Source organism: Meles meles, chromosome 14 (genome assembly GCF_922984935.1).
Source record: "Meles meles chromosome 14, mMelMel3.1 paternal haplotype, whole genome shotgun sequence".
Classification (NCBI taxonomy): domain Eukaryota; kingdom Metazoa; phylum Chordata; class Mammalia; order Carnivora; family Mustelidae; genus Meles; species Meles meles.
The window spans coordinates 16,276,294-16,292,538 of NC_060079.1; the positions used below are offsets into that span (position 1 = coordinate 16,276,294).

The following is a 16,245-nucleotide window of genomic DNA, read 5'->3' on the forward strand; positions in this document are numbered from 1 at the left end:
CAGAAACCCTCCCCCCCACCCCTGGCACAACTGCCTGCCTCACAATTTGGAGTAACATTGCTTTGGGGGCTTCCTGACCTCCATTTTCAGTTCAGACTTCTGCCTTTCAGTTTCCTTCCAGGAATACCATATCCCCCTATTTTCCCCTTCTGCCCAGAGCTTCCCTTAAAACTTATCTTCCCCAGAGGCACCATACAGTTTAGACCAAATCTCTTCCTTCAGCTCCAACCCTGACCGTCCAACGCAACACAGGCCATGCTTGTCTGCTCAAATATCAACAGCCGGGGGTGGCTTCAGTCCTTGGCCTCCATTTATCCAACAACAGCAACAAAGACAGACTTTCAAGCACTGTGGTCCAGGCTCTGTGTTGGTACTGCTGCCACAACCCCAGCTGTGGCTCCAGTCCTCCCAGAGTCGCTGATCTGGAAAGGAAGGCAGACACATAGATCATTAACACTTACCCTCCAGGGCAGGTGGGCTGGTGTTGATGAACCATGACTTGTGGGAGTGCCATGGTGGGGCTGCTTTAGCTACGTCTGGAACACTGAGTCTGACTTCGCCCAAGGACACGTGGCAGAAAGCATCCTGGCAAAGAAAAAAGAGCCACCAATGATGGAACTGGTATAAACTTAAGTAGCCATAAGGGGGATGGGCCAGTGCGGCTGGAGTTTGCCGAGCCTGAGGACGAATGATGGGACGCGGCTGGAGATGGAAGTAGAGCCCAGATGGGGAGGTTTTAAATGCCTACTGTCCTCGTGCTTTGGTTTTTTTGCTCATGCTACTGATTCTCAAACTTTATCCTCCATCAGAGTCACCTGAGGGCTCGATCAAGAAAAACTGCAGATTTCCATCCACCCTGCTTTGATTCAGTATAGCTGAGGTGGCGCCCGCCTGTAGACACTTCAAACATTCTTGGGTGACACTGAGTCGGCTGCTTCTAGGACCGTGCTTTGAAAATGACTGCAGCAGACAGCGGGTTAATGGAGAACATCTACATTTGCATTTCAAGTTGACACACCTTGGTTTCTCCTACCGAAAGCTACTGGGGAGCATGTGCACATGCTTAGCTCCTCCTTCCCATCTACTGCCTTCTCTAGCTCTGTCTGGGGCTGGGCCACCACAGATGTTGGGCTATGCTTCATATTGGGTGCCACCTCAGCACCCCGCTTCGCCCAGCAGAAATGTGTTGAGAAAGCGAGAGTCATTTCTGGCGTTTGCCTTTCCTGAGCAGTGACGCCCCACCCCCCATGTCCTAATGTCACTTGCTGGCTGAGGGTCACTGACTCCCTTTGCTCTCCCACCCATATACCCCAAAGTGGTTGCTAATGGTTTCTGTAGGTTTTTGTTGTTGTGCTGCATGTGAATCGGAATGCCTCTGTTCAGCCTTTCTTCATATCGCTGCCGGGATCAAAATCAACTTTGCTGCCTCTTTCCAATAGGAAATAACCCATGTTCCACCTAAGGTATAAAAATTCCTTGCAAAAGCAAACAGAATGTCATCTTGAAAAAGATATGTCATTGAGGAGTTAGAAATCAAACTTTAATGACCTCTGCGTACCTCTCTGAGCTCATGTCTTTCCTTCTCCCTCTCATTCTTCCCAGGCTAGCCGCCATGCTATTCATCTGACATATCAGGCAAGCCTTGGGGCTTTGTACTGGCTACTCCTTCTGTCTGGAATGTTCTTCCACCTATATCCACGTGGCTTACTCTCTTGAGTCTTTCCAGTCTTTCCTCATTGAAATCTGCTCCGGAACCTGGTTAAAACACCAAATCCCCTTCTCAAAACACACACACACAAACACACACACACTCATACATACATGCACACTGGGCCCCCTAATTCTTCGTTAATTTTCTCCGTAGACGTATTACTACTTCCCATACTATATATTTTACTGATCTGTTTGTTCATAGTCTGTGTCATACCCACTAGAATATAAGCTTCATGAACACAGGATTTCTAGTCTAGTTTGTTCATTACGGGGTATCTCACACCTAGAACAATACTTGGAACACAGCAATAGAAACACAATATTTCTTGCATAACTCACACTGGTTTCAAGACCGGGGCTTGTTCAGTAACTGTCTTGCCCAGAATGGTCAATCAAGCTTCTCTGTGTATCTTATCAGTAAAATGAGAATAACATCAGCCTTACCCAGATTTCAGAGCTTGGAGAAGATAAACCAATATCTAAATTATGAAAAGGCTGTGAAAAGTGAACTGTAATACAAATGCAAGTTATTTTTAATCATTTTCCAATTTCCCCCAAAGAATATAACAAATATATTCAAAGAAGCCATTACTATAACTAGTATTTTTTTTTCAGGCATACTTGAATAGGCACTTTCTTTGTTTTACTGTGTTCATAAATAACTCTTTGTATGTGCTAGAGAAATAGAAATGGGAAAGCTTCTAACAGTGGAAAAAATAAATAGAAATAAATCAAGTGTAAGATTATTCAATTGGGTATGTTTGGTTAATGTATAAACACTAATGAGTGGCATTAAGTTACAAGGCAATTCAGGGGCTGTTCGCTCAATATCATCTGAGTAAAATAATGGGAAAAAAGTAAATGTTCATCAGTTTTATTAATATATATATAGCTCAATGTCCCCAGGCCACCCAAACTACAAGTTTAATTACAATCACATTGACATGAATTCATAGAGTCTGCTGGCCTACATGATTATAGCCTCCCTACACAACTACAGGCCATCTGCAAAGACTGCCCCAATTAGTCTGAGAATGTATGGGGTACTTCACATTTGCTCATGATTATTTCCCACAGGGTGTTCTGCTGAATGCTACTTGTTGCTGTCCACCACCTTCAGCCCCTAAAGAAGATGTGGGAGCAGTGCGTTAGGGCCTGGGTAGCCGGATCTCAGTGCTCCGGGGTTTTCACAACCCCCAAAGATCCCCTGGTCCTCCCTGGACTGGAGTCAGATTTAACAATGGTGGGTTGGCCCCTTTCCTCCATCTTATCCCTAGACCCCAGGGGATGTGCTAGAAAATGACAACTGGAAAACCAATAGCCGTTTCTCTTATTTCATGTCATTCAGTTTAAGGCATGCCTTATAAAATGGCCATTACCAGGAAGCATGCCTTCATATGAGCACACAGAAATCCTTACTGTTTTTTACAAGCCATAAATAGACTTGATCTCAGATTTCTTGAAAGCTTTATTGTATTTTTCGTGGTGACTCTGGTGAATTAACCTCCCTAAGAAGCAGACAGACCATTGAAAAGCAAGAAACAGGTAAAATACATTCCTCAGCTTCAACCAAACCAGCCCCAATTCTGTCGGGATGGTGATCAGTGGTGCCGCACACGTGGCTGTTTTCCAAAGCGTTCCTGGCTTCCCCGTAGTCCACTTCACATTCCAGGCAAGTGTGGCCCAGCTGTGCTCATTTCTGCTTACCTTTCCCTGGCAAAGAAACACGTGTGCAATTCTCCATTCAAGCAGTAAAGAATGACTCTCAATCTTTTCACCTTTGATGGGAAAGAAAAGATCAGGGCGCCCTGTCTTCTAGAGAAATATAATGGAGGGAACATCTCAGGTAACAGTCCTTGTGACTATTGTTCCTCAGAGGAAAGCTGCTCCTACCCTGTTTCTCACCACACAGGGCCCAGTGCCTCCACTCCATGCCCAAGCACAGAGTGTCCGGGGGCTTTGTGGATAGGCTCGTGGGGGAGTCCACCCACTAATAAATGCAAGTAGTCTTCTTCTCAACCGACACAGTGGAAGAATCCTCAAATTCAAACACCGTAGAACCTCTCTTGAAAATGTACATCTTATTTCATTTTTCTTGGTTTTCACACACACACACACACACACACACACGCTCACCATAAATTTACCTATAAGCAAGGATCTGTACAATACCTATGAACTGAATATTCAGTGGGGAAAAGACCAGGTGTTATCAGCCTGGACTTGAAGTCAGTATGAGATTCAGCCCCACGCTGCAGTCCTATGAGTCGGTAGGGTCAAGACAGTTATACTGAGTTAATGAGAGTCTTCTCTTTCTATCATACTTTAAAGAAGATGATATAATGCCATCAGCATTATTTAACTCCAGGCTTAAATTCAAACTCTCGTTTCTTGTGAATAATTTAACAACTTTGCATCTTATAAATTTTTTAAAAAAGGTGATAAAGCAAGAAAAGGAAATGACAAAAAACTGAATTCAAGTCACCTTCTTTGATTTCTATTTTGTCTGATTTTTTTAAAAAGTTTTATTTATTTATCTGAGAGAGAGCAAGTGAGAGCAAGAACAGAGCAGAGCAGAGGGAGAGAAAGAAGCAGACTCTCCACTGAGCAGGGAGCCTGACTTGGGGATCCATCCCAGGACCCGGAGATTATGACCTGAACCACCCAGATGCCCCATTTAGTCTGGTATTTAAAAGCAAACTCACTGGGCTTGTAGGAGACGTTGGATCTGGGATTAAAAATGACAACAAAATGGAGAAGACAGGAGTGGGGAGATAGCACGTGTAAGGAACCTTTATCACGCACAGCTTTTTCTTTCCCTAAGTACTACCGCTAATAACCTACTCGTTTATTCTAAGGTCCAGCACCTTGTCTAGAGGTGAAAAATGATTTGAAGAAAACCATAAGCCATATTTCTGCTCAACAACACTCTGAAGTTAGGAGTTTGAGGAAAGAATAAGGCACATAAAATGGGATCCAACTTTTGTAGGACATCAAAAAAGGAATTTTTCTAGTCATTTCTTATACAACCTATCTGTTCATATTAGCATACAATCATTTCAGCCTCTCTAAATAAAACTTTTTTAACCTTCAGAACAAACAAACAAAAAATAGAGTCTTGGCTAATTTAGAACTTTTTGTGAAAGTGTAACATTGAAGATTGGTGTGTATGCTTTATTTACTACTTTAAATAAGAAAAGACTTATTTCTTTAAAATGGGAGAGGGCGCCTAGGTGGCTCAGTTCCTTAAGTGTCTGCTTTTGGCTCAGGTCTCCCTAATCAGGCTTCCTGCTCTGCGGAGAGTCTGCTTCTCCCTCCTCTGCCCTTCCCCCACTCCTGCTTGCGTGTGTGCTCTCTCTCTCTCAAATAAATAAACAAAATCTTAAAAAGAAAACACCAAAATTCAGTAAATTTAAAAAAAATCTCGTGGAAATTAATGTTTACTTCTTTAATTCCTTTTATATCTTGAAAATTTTCTTTTAATACAAAATAAAATAATTTAATTGCAAAGTAAAACAATTATTCTTCAAACCCTTCCATTTACCTTAATTCTCTCAAAGGTAAAGCAAATCGTGTCAAAAAATGTTGCTTTTTTGATATTTTTATTTACATAATTTCTTTGTTTATGATACAAGAACTGAACGTTCACCCGAAGTAATCACAAAGTCAATATAAGCTGAAAGACATTCCTGAAATTTGGCAAAAATTGAGCATAACATCTTAGTTTCTAAAAAAACTACAAGTTGCTAAATATTCTTTTTGTGTTAGAGTTATCCAGAGAAATAGAACTAACGTGATCTACAGTTGACCCTTGATTGAATGACACAGGTTTGAACTGCACAGATTTACTTCTACGCAGATTTTGTTCAGTTCTGCAAGTGTATTTGCTCTTCTTTCTGATTTTCTTTTCTTTTCTTTTTTCTTTTAAAGATTTTATTTATTTATTTGTCAGAGAGAAAGAGCACAAGCAGAGGGAACAGCAGCAGGCAGAGGGAGAGGCAGGCTCTCTGCTGAGCAAGGAGCCTGATGTAGGACTTGATCCCAGGACCCTGAGATTATCACCGGAGCCAAAGGCAAATGCTTAACTGACTAAGCCATCCAGGAGTCCCTCTTTCTGATTTTCTTAATAACATTTTCTTTTCTCTAGCTTCCTTCATTGTAAAAATACACTATATAGTACATATAACTTATAAAATATGTGTAAGTCCACTGCTGATGTTCTCATCAGGCTTCTGGTCAACAGCAGGCTATTAGTAGTTAAGTTTTGGGGGAGGAAAAAGTTATACATAGATTTTTGACTGTCCAGGGGGGTTGCCACTCCAAACCCCCAAGTTGTTCAAGGGTCAACTGTATAGAAAGAGAGATTTTAAGGAACTGGCTCACAGGATTGTGAAGGCTAATAAATTTAAACTGGTTAAGTCAGGCCAGCAAGCTGCAGAGTCATTTTAGAGTTGATGTCACAGTCTTGAGTTTGAAATCTGCAGGACAAGCTGTCAGGCTGAAAACTCGGGCAGGGTTTCTAGGTTGCAATCTTACAAAATTACAAAATTCGTTTTTCTTGGGGCACCTGGATGGCTCAGTTTGTAAAAATCTGACTCTTGAGCTCAGCTCATGTTTGGATCTCAGGTTCGTGAGTTTGTGTCCTGTGTTGGGCTCCACACTGGGTGCGGAGCCTCCTTTAAAAAAAAAAAAAATTACTTTTTCTTCCTAAGAAGACTTCCTTCCTCAGACTTGCTTGTGGGGCCTTCAACTGATTGAGAGAGGCCCACCCAAATTATGGAGGGTGATCTGCTTTACTCAAAGCCTGATTGTAAATGTTAATAACACTTAGAAAACACCTTTACAGCAATATCTATGTTGGTGTTTGACCAAAGAACTGGACACCATAGCCTCACTGAGTTGACACACAAAATTAACTATCACCATCCTAAAAGCAATTTGTATGCTAGGAGTAAAGGTAAGAGTTGGAATTCCCTTAACAACTCCTTTCCCACAAGAAGAATTATCCATTATTAACTATCTAATATAGACTTCACAGAAAGAAACTTTGTCTTCAAGAATAAGAATGTGTTTGTGCGTGTGTGTGTATGTGTGTAAAATGGACTTAGCAAAATAATAATGACTTTAAGTTACTCTTTCCGTTTGATTATAAATTTTAAAGGAAATATCTTTTATTCACTTGTTCTTAGTCTACAGGATTTGATGTGTAAATAGATTTATATTACCATTAAAACTAAAAAAAAAAAATCACTGTTAAAAACTGTAAAGAAAAACACCGCTTTTTAAATTAAATGGCTGCCTGATGATGGTGACTTATCTTGTAATGAACTAACTTCCATACAGATAATTTTATACATTCTGTTTTTAAAAAGATATTATTTCAAGGCACAGAGGGCTCCTACAGCACACAGACTGCACGCAGGTGGGGAGAGGGTGGCTCATGAGGAAAGGGTCAGCAATGAGTAAGCCACATTTCTATAACTTCTCTACCAACGACTCTTTTCCCTGTGAAGCACAGATGGCTAGAACTCAAGCAGAAAGTAGCATTCTTATGAAGTTCTTCAATTCTTAATGAATTTCCATTGGAAATTAAGGGGGAAATCCTAGAACGGTGGCGGAGGGATGCAAGGCAGACAACCCAAAATCTACTCATCAAGTACTGGCAGAGGCACCTGTCAGTTAGACATCCTACCTTTGGTTTTGGCTCAGGTCATGATCTCAGGGTCATGAGACAGAGCTCCACATGGGGCTCCAGCTCAGCATGGAGTCTACTTGAGATTCTCTCTCCTTCTCCTTCTGCTCCTCCCACTCATGTTGTCTCTCTAAAGTCAATTAAAAAAAAACTTTAAAAATAGTAAAACAAACTATGTGAATAGTTGGCTGACTCCTGAACCCCATGCCCAAAGGAGACTGAAGATACAACAGCTGGAAGGTTAAAAGAACTGGGTGAATGTTCCAGCTACTACCTAACACAGAAAGGGAAGAATTAGAGTTTGAGTCCTGCCAATAACTTTGTAGACTAGAAGGAAAAACCTGAAATATTAAAAGATAGCAATCTAGTGTAGCCAATATGACTGTCTGTGGCTTTCGGTTTTGTCCCAGAAGACCAGATCAGTAATGAAATGGGCAAATGTGGTATAGACCACATAAATGTGGGAATGATAGATCACCATTTGGTGAACAATGATGAAGAATAATTGTCAGCACATTCTGAGCCATGATCGATCTGTGTCAAAGGCAACAAGGTATTTTCATTAAGATGCTCTCTGGTAAAATAAGGAATAGCTCTTTTCTTTTATAGAGTGGCCATATGGGAGAAAGAGAAATAGTGAATCTCTAATCATAAAGATCCAGATTCAAACGGCCTTGATAAATTGAGGGAGTGCTTAGGATTTAATAGAATGTGATTCCATGGACAAATGCTTAGGAAAGTGGAACAGAAAGTATAAAAACAAACAATAAAGCAAGTGATAGACTAGGAGAGTGGTTCTTAACATTTTAGTCTCAGAATCCCTTCATTCCCTAAAAAAGCTATTGTGAACTTCAAAGAGTCTTATGTGTATGAATTATATATGTTAGAAATAAAAATAGGGAAAAATCTTAGATTTAATCATTTCAAAATAACAGAAATTTCATTGTATATTAACATAAATAACTTTTTTAACACACACACAAAATAATTTTTGTGCAAAACAAAGTAATGGCTGGCATTCATGACATTATTTTACATTTTTGCAAGTCTTTTAATATCTGATCTATTAGAAAACAGCTGGAGTCTTGTGTCTGATTTTATAGTCAATATATTGAAATATTATCAATATATTGAAATATTACATATCATGCAGCTTCTGGAAAAAGTCTCCACTCATGAAAGACTGTGAATGAAAACTACAAATAACATCTCAGTATTATTATGAATGTAGTTTTAAATTTGTAGGCCATCTGAAATGGTCTCAAGGACTCCAGGGAATCACCTTCACAGAGAGCTCACATGGAACATGAATATTTTCACACTCTGGATCACTTCTGAGACTTCCTTTGACTTATTTTCTTCTGGGCGTCCTTATCACCAGCGTTTCAATCTTCTTTCTTACAGATTTCAGGCCATCCCACAGAATCATTCATAACTTTCCATGAATCTATATTATCTCCACACCTCTGGCCATCTCTCTTTCTAACCCAAGCGGACAACTAGACAGATATATTGCTTGAAGTTCTGACTACTGGGAGAATTTCCCTTCTGGTTCACCTCTTAGTCACAAGTATAAAACTGCAGTATCTCACTTTGGACTGATTTCAATATGTTGCATAGAAATATCTCAAAAATAGACTTGAATATTCTCCTCAGCTCTTACGAGGTCATAGCCTCAGGATGAGGGAGAAGTAGGTAATGCAGCAAAAACGATGTACCGACAGTAGAAGCCACCAGATTTGCTACATACTGGTGCCTTCAACACCTATTCAAACTTAATTTTATAATTGATGATGATCAACTACCCAAATTTATGGCTCAGTGGGCCATATAACATCTGATAAAAACTCTATTTGCTTGGTCACTTGGTATCTCTAGGGCCGAATAGCAAACCAAGGTTTTTTCCTTTAAAAAAGAATATATATTTTCTGAAAACTACAGTTCTGCTCCAAAACTCAAGGGACTTGCTCTGTGATTCTCCTAATCGGTCTTTCCACAAGATCCCTAAAGTATCCCAATCTATCATCGTGAATTTTGAACAATGTTAGATTCACTATAATATAAAGTCCAAGTAGTAGAACTGCTTACAGTGCAGCCTGGTTTTGTTGCTCCCAAATGTGATAAATTGTTGTCTTCAAAAGCTCCTTTCTTAAGTGGTGGGAGTTTTGCAAACTTGGTTTTCACGTTGGATGTAATACCCTAACATGTCCTGTACTACAGGAGTAACCAGAAATTTCTCTGAGATGACAGGCACATAAATTTTCATTGGGTTTATATTCCACCGTAGACAGGAATACATCCTACCAGATGTTAGAGCCTATTGTGATATAACAAATCACTCTAAAACTTAGTGACTTAAAATAACAATAACCATTTCATTCTTTCAAGCTTTGGTGAGTCACAAATGTGGGGAAGGTCTAGCTGGTCATTTCTAGCTCAGGATGTCTCATGGAGTTGCAGTCAGATTATGGCCGGAATTGGAACAGATGAGATGGTGAAACAGCTAGGGGAAGCCCAGCATCCCTCTCTCCATGCAGTCTCAGGTCTGTTTGGATTATCTTTCCATTTCCTTGTAATACAGAGTCCTTTTGCAGGTGAAGGCTTCAGGCACAAATATTCTACTAAATAAAATGGAAAGCACCACCTATTTTATGACCTCTAGAACACATAGCACCACATCTGGCTGAACCAGTTAGAAAATCCCACTCAGCTTCAGGGAAGGGAGCACACACTCCACCTCTTAGTGGTAAGAGTGTCAGAATCCCATCATAAGAAAAGCAAGTGGGGCTGCAGATATTGTGGCAGCCATTTTGGGAAAATACCATCTGTCAAACCAGGTATCAAGGGCATGTGCTAATTCCTATTGAACATGATATTATTAATATAGGAGACCAGAGTGATGTGTCCCGATAAGATGACCACAGCTTAAATTATGGCAGTCAGTAGAAGATTTGCACTGTTCTGAGGTAAATTGGCAAAAGTGTACTGCTGTGCCTTTTAGGTGAAAGTAGATTGCTTCTGGTATTCTCTATTTGTTAAATAGTTTCAGATAAAGTATTTTCCAGAAAAATAACTGCAAGGCAAATTTTGGGAAGTGACGATTTTTAAAAAATATTTTATTTATTTTTTGACAGAGAGAGAACAAGAAGGGGGAGTGTCAGGGAAAGGGCAAGGGAGAAGCAGGCTCCCCACTGAGCAGGGAAGCTGATGTAGGGCTCAATCCCAGGACCCTGGGATCCTGACCTGAGTGGAAGGCAAACACTCAACTGACTGAGCCACCCAGGTGCCCTGATGATTTGTTCTAGAAGAAAGACTTCATCTAGAACAATAGGCATAATTTCAGCCACCACCTGATTAGTTTGTAATAGTCTCTGGTCATCCTCCTAGACCCTTTCATATTTTCCATGGAGAAATAAGTGACTTGTTTGGAAATAAAATAGACATATCTGAATATTTTATGGCTTTGGATATAGTGCTAATATTTGTTGAAGCTCACCTTGGGGTGTAATACTGCTTATATTAGACTTTTTGGTTTCTTTAATTTTTAATTTATTGATTGATTTGGGGAGGCGACAGGGGGTGAAGGAGAGGGAGAGAGAGAATCTTAAGCAGCTCCATGCCCAGCATAGAACCCAACACAGGGCTTGATCTCACAACCCTGATTTCATCACCTGAGCCAAAATCAAGAGTCAGTCCCTTAACCAACTGAGTCACCTAATATAGGTGCCCCTATACTAGACTTTTTAGAGGAACAGTCTTGAGTCTTCTGTTTGTCTCCCCTCCCATGATAGTATTTACTCCTTTTTTAAGAGAGTTACTGTGGGGAATTTTCCAGCAACCAAGTTTGTCTTTGCAGCTATTCCTTCAGGAACCAAAGAAATAACTATGAAATAGAAATATACATAGACATTGGAATCTCTTGTGAGACAGACTTTGACCCAAACTCCACTTAATTCTTAACTTCCAAAAGCTTTCACAATGACTTTCTGTGCCTTAAAGGATTCACATAATTAAAAGTCAGTAGTCAATAATCCCCACAGTTCTTGGTATTTATTTCCCCAATTCAGAGTTTTTCTGGCAAGTAGCTATAAATCTCTTTGAGTATCTGTAGAAGAAATCTTATATAGTATATCATTATTTCCATGTCTTAGGGTCTTTCCACAATGATTTGTGAATTGGTTCATATCTGGGAGTCAAGTGGCCATCATCGTCATTCATGTGCCTCAAATCACACTTTCATTTCCTGATTTACATTTGTTTGTTTGTTTGTTTGCTTGGGGTTTTAAAAATTAAACAAGACTTTACAAGCCTGCCCATGTTTTAGAGTCCTAGGGATCCCATGATCAATTAACTACCAACAAATATTCTTTGTGGTTCAAACAATTGTGATTACTGAACTAAGCTATTATTTGTTTCAGTAACAGATCATTGGTTTTTAGTGATTAATTACTGCCACTGGTACTCTGCCAACTGGAGATCCCATCATCTCCAAGTCAGAGAATCTGTTTCAAAGCCAGGATCTTTAGAAGTTTTCACCTGGGTGAATGTTCAGGAACATTCTTCAAAAATATTTGTTTTGGGGCGCCTGGGTGGCTCAGGGGGTTAAAGCCTCTGCCTTCGGCTCAGGTCATGATCCCTGGGTCCTGGGATCGAGCCCCACATCGGGGTCTCTGCTCAGCGGGAGCCTGCTTCCTCCTCTCTCTCTGCCTGCCTCTCTGCTTACTTGTGATCTCTCTCTCTGTCAAATAAATAAATAAAATCTTTTAAAAAAAAATTTGTTTTTACACAGTTGATATATATTTTAGTCCTTAGTTAAGGAAGTGTCCTTGGGGAAGGTGAAAAATCAAACTCATTTAAACTCAATTAAAAATTCAGCAAAACTCAATTAAAAATGCTTATCTGCCTAAACCTTGGATTCCTCCACTCCATTATCTAAGGAATTTCTGGTATCTCAACCTCATTTTGTATAGGCATCATTGAAACTAGCTGGAAACAGAAAAAGGTAGAGCTTTGGTCAAATACTGTCTCACAGTGGGCTGCCAGGGTCTAATAACCCCATGATTATTTCTCAAGTGTATTGTATTGTACTGTAAAGCCCAGCAAACCAAGAATTACTTGTTCCATATTACTTAGAGGTTGAGGTTTGGAATACTAATCAAATACACTTGTGCTGACTAGGAGCACCGAGGGATGATTTGAAGGAAAAGAGTATGAAAGTAGATCACTAACTATACACAGTATAAAAGCCATTAAAAGCTTAAAGGCAAGTATCCAAATAAATTGAGCTGAGAACCAGACCTTTGAAACATTTTATCATGAAGTATAACACTGAGAAGTTTCTAAATTTTACTAACATAGAGCAAAAAGTGAAAGTTTTCTGGAGTGTTAATAAAATGAAATAAACTTTGTTAAGTTTTTCTTTTTCTGTATACTTAATAACATACATATTAGTATGGTAGTGCAAATAATTTAGAAAATAAACATGAAGAGAAAGGGTATTTGCTTTAAAAAATTTACTGATGGGGACACCTGGGTGGCTCAGTCAGTTAAGCAGCTGATTTCAGCTCAGGTCGTGATCCTGGGGTCCTGGGATCCTGGAGTCCTGGGATTGAGTCCCGCATTGGGCTCCTTGCTCAGCAAGGAACCTGCTTCTCCCTCTGCCTGCTTCTCCCTCTGCTTGTGCGCTCGCGCTCTCACTCTCTCTCTCTCTCTGAGACAGATAAATAAATTGAAGAAAAAAGTTTTTAAATTTACTGATGGAGTGTATTTTCAAAAAAATGTGAATACTACTGATCTAAAAGATGGAGCACGATGCCAAAAGTTATTGTGTACAGTACTTCAGTTTAAAAAACAAGCAAAATTCACATATATGTATTATGCATTCATAAATGCATTCACATGTGTATTTCTGTAAGTGTTGTCATTGTTAGATAATTCTGTGCCAATGGCTCAACTGCAAAGACCTCACCAAATATGAAAATATAGCTGCTTACTTATTTTTTAAGTCCTTTAATTTCATTCACCCCATCTATGATTTTGGCAACCACTGCATGACAATGGTATAAGTTAAGAAAAAATTTATCAGTGTTCTCCTTCAAAAGAGATTTCAATAATGTATGTAACAGGTATGAATAACAATAGACCAGAAAGACCAGGTAAAACCTATCAGATACACTTCAAATCTTGCATTGGGGTTTCAGTCACATTCTTAAATATGCAAAACCCTTCTTATTAAGCAAAAGGGCTTAATCTCAAAAATGAATGCTTCTAACTTTCATTCCTCATCATATGGTCTTGTGACGGATAGAACTATAGCGGTTCCAAAGATTATTTCTATAAAAACACATAAGAAAAGATCTTTATATTAAATCAATTAAATCAATGAGTATTAAACAGAGTCAGATAGTTTTCCTAAGAAATATAAAACACCTGGGGTGCCTGGGTGGCTCGGTGGGTTAAGCCGCTGCCTTCGGCTCAGGTCATGATCTCGGGGTCCTGGGATCGAGTCCCGCATCAGGCTCTCTGCTCAGGCGGGAGCCTGCTTCCCTTTCTCTCTCTGCCTGCCTCTCTATCTACTTGTGATCTCTCTCTGTCAAATAAATAAATAAAATCTTAAAAAAAAAAAGAAATATAAAACACCTAATAGTAATGCATTAAAACAGTGCACATACTACAAAAAAATATAATGCCCTGTATAGTACTTTTCAATAGGCTTTCTTATTTTCTTAAAAATGAAATTGAAATTGCTGAATAGCAAGAGCAAATCTATTTTTGACTCAGCCATATTTTTTAAAGTCACAATGTAATAGAGATATTTTACCCAAAATATCCCAATTTCTCAAAGTTTTATACTTTTCCCATGACATTTTCATCACCCTACCAGAGGAGAGATGATGAAACTTGGAACATAAAATCACTAGCCAAAATGAACTCATGTAGAGATATTCAAATCATAATAGGATATGGATATTGAATGATTAGGATTTATAAATATCTAAAATATTTTAACAGACTCTTTCCAATTTTTTCCCAACTAGATTGATTCTTAAAAATGCAATTTAAAAAACTAAGATAAAGTAAAGCAGTGCATCTGCTAATCCAAAAAATTTAGACTACAGGAAGACAACCTAAGCAGTAAAGGTGTCTCCTTAGAAATAATTCACTAGGGGCGCCTGGGTGGCTCAGTGGGTTAAAGCCTCTGCTTTCGGCTCAGGTCATGATCCCAGGAGATCCTGCTTCCCTTCCTCTCTCTCTGCCTGCCTCTCTTGCCTACTTGTAATCTCTGTCAAATAAATAAATAAAATCTTAAAAAAAAAAAGGAAAAGAAATAATTCACTATATAGAAACCCACAGAAACAAATTTAAGACATTTGTTGTTCAGAAGCCAATAAACACCTCCACCCATCTGAATATTGCTAACTCTGAGATATTCTACTTTGAACTGGTGTGGAAAATTTGCAAACTATGTATTTCAGTCTGGTTGGCTAACCTCTAGACTTACTTTTATTGCTCTAATACTATCTTTTATACCACACAATATGAATTACATAAATAGCATATATTTGCGTAATAAAAGGCTTTACCAAAAGTAAAGTAACTGATAGTACCTTATTTTGAGTACTGTCATTCATAATAAATAATCAACTGCTCTTCTCTGCCAGTGATCACAGGTTTCTAGGCCTAAAAGGGTAAGGATTCTGTTTTCTCCTATATTTTCCTATGGTTTCTCTTATGTTCTTCCACGGACAATAATGATAACAAAGCAACAGCAACCCAACACTCCCTAAGTTCTTGATGGGGGGGGTGGGTGCCAGAATTTTAGCAATTTCATGTAATACGTACTCTCAGAACTGCTCTAGGAGGTAGGTATTATTCCAGGGCTCTGGTACAGGTGAGGAAATGAAGGCTAAAGGAAGGTTAATCAGATTACCCAAAGTCAAACAGCTGTCACTGTCAGACATGGACTTTGAGCTGATCACAAAGTTCATGCCCTTAACCACTACACTGTATTGCACGTACAGGAAAGGAAATCCAGTATCTGTTATCTAGGGGAGAATGGATTTTACAGACTCTGATGTTTGCCTCTGACTCATTTTCTCTTCTATACAATTCTAATGAGAACACCAACAGTCCTGGGGCGAGTTCTCTCCAGATCTCTCATGCTGCATTGGTGAGTACTTGCAGAAATCATGGCTCACACCGTCTGGTTCCCTTTCCTATTGGATCTGAACGTTGGTCTTGGTGGTCTTAAAAAGAGGAAAAGGAGCACTGAAGCTGGCCTCATGGTGCTGATAGTCTGGTATATAGCCTGGGTGCTAGTTTCAAACAGGATAAAATAAATAAGCAAGTAAGTAAATAAGTAAGTAAGTAAATAAATAAATAAATTTTTAAAAATTAAAAAAATAAAAATAAAGAGATCATGGCTCGCTTTTCCTCTGCCATGCCGCAAATGAGGTGTGTGTGATGCTGTGACACCCAGAAACCAGACCCTCTCTCCAAGGCTCATGCAAGTCCAGGATGGAAGAAAATCTGGGGATGGTTAGGAGAGTATGATTGTGGAGAATAAAAATTTATACAGTACGTTTCTGCTCAATTATAAGTTGACAGACTTATAGTCTTTAACACTTTATAAAACATACATTAGTTATGCAAATTTGATCTATAAAAATAAATTATAGAAATAAAGTGATATTTATAGAAAAAGCTTCGTTAAAATTTCCCTTTGAACACCTAAAATAGTATCTACCTATAGATATTATTCAATGAACAGATATTTCTAGTATTTTTTCAAAGACAGCATATTCTTTGTTTACCAGTGTCAGCAACACATTTATTTGATA

The 16,245-nt window shown here is 39.1% G+C and overlaps 1 non-coding gene across 1 annotated transcript; it reads left to right on the forward strand.

The window, feature by feature from the left end:
• The first annotated feature begins 15,603 nt into the window (after nt 1–15,603).
• LOC123925400 lies at nt 15,604–15,736 on the forward strand. The gene has a single exon (XR_006814995.1). It is a non-coding gene; the product is annotated as a small nucleolar RNA SNORA61 (small nucleolar RNA).
• The last annotated feature ends 509 nt before the right edge of the window (nt 15,737–16,245 follow it).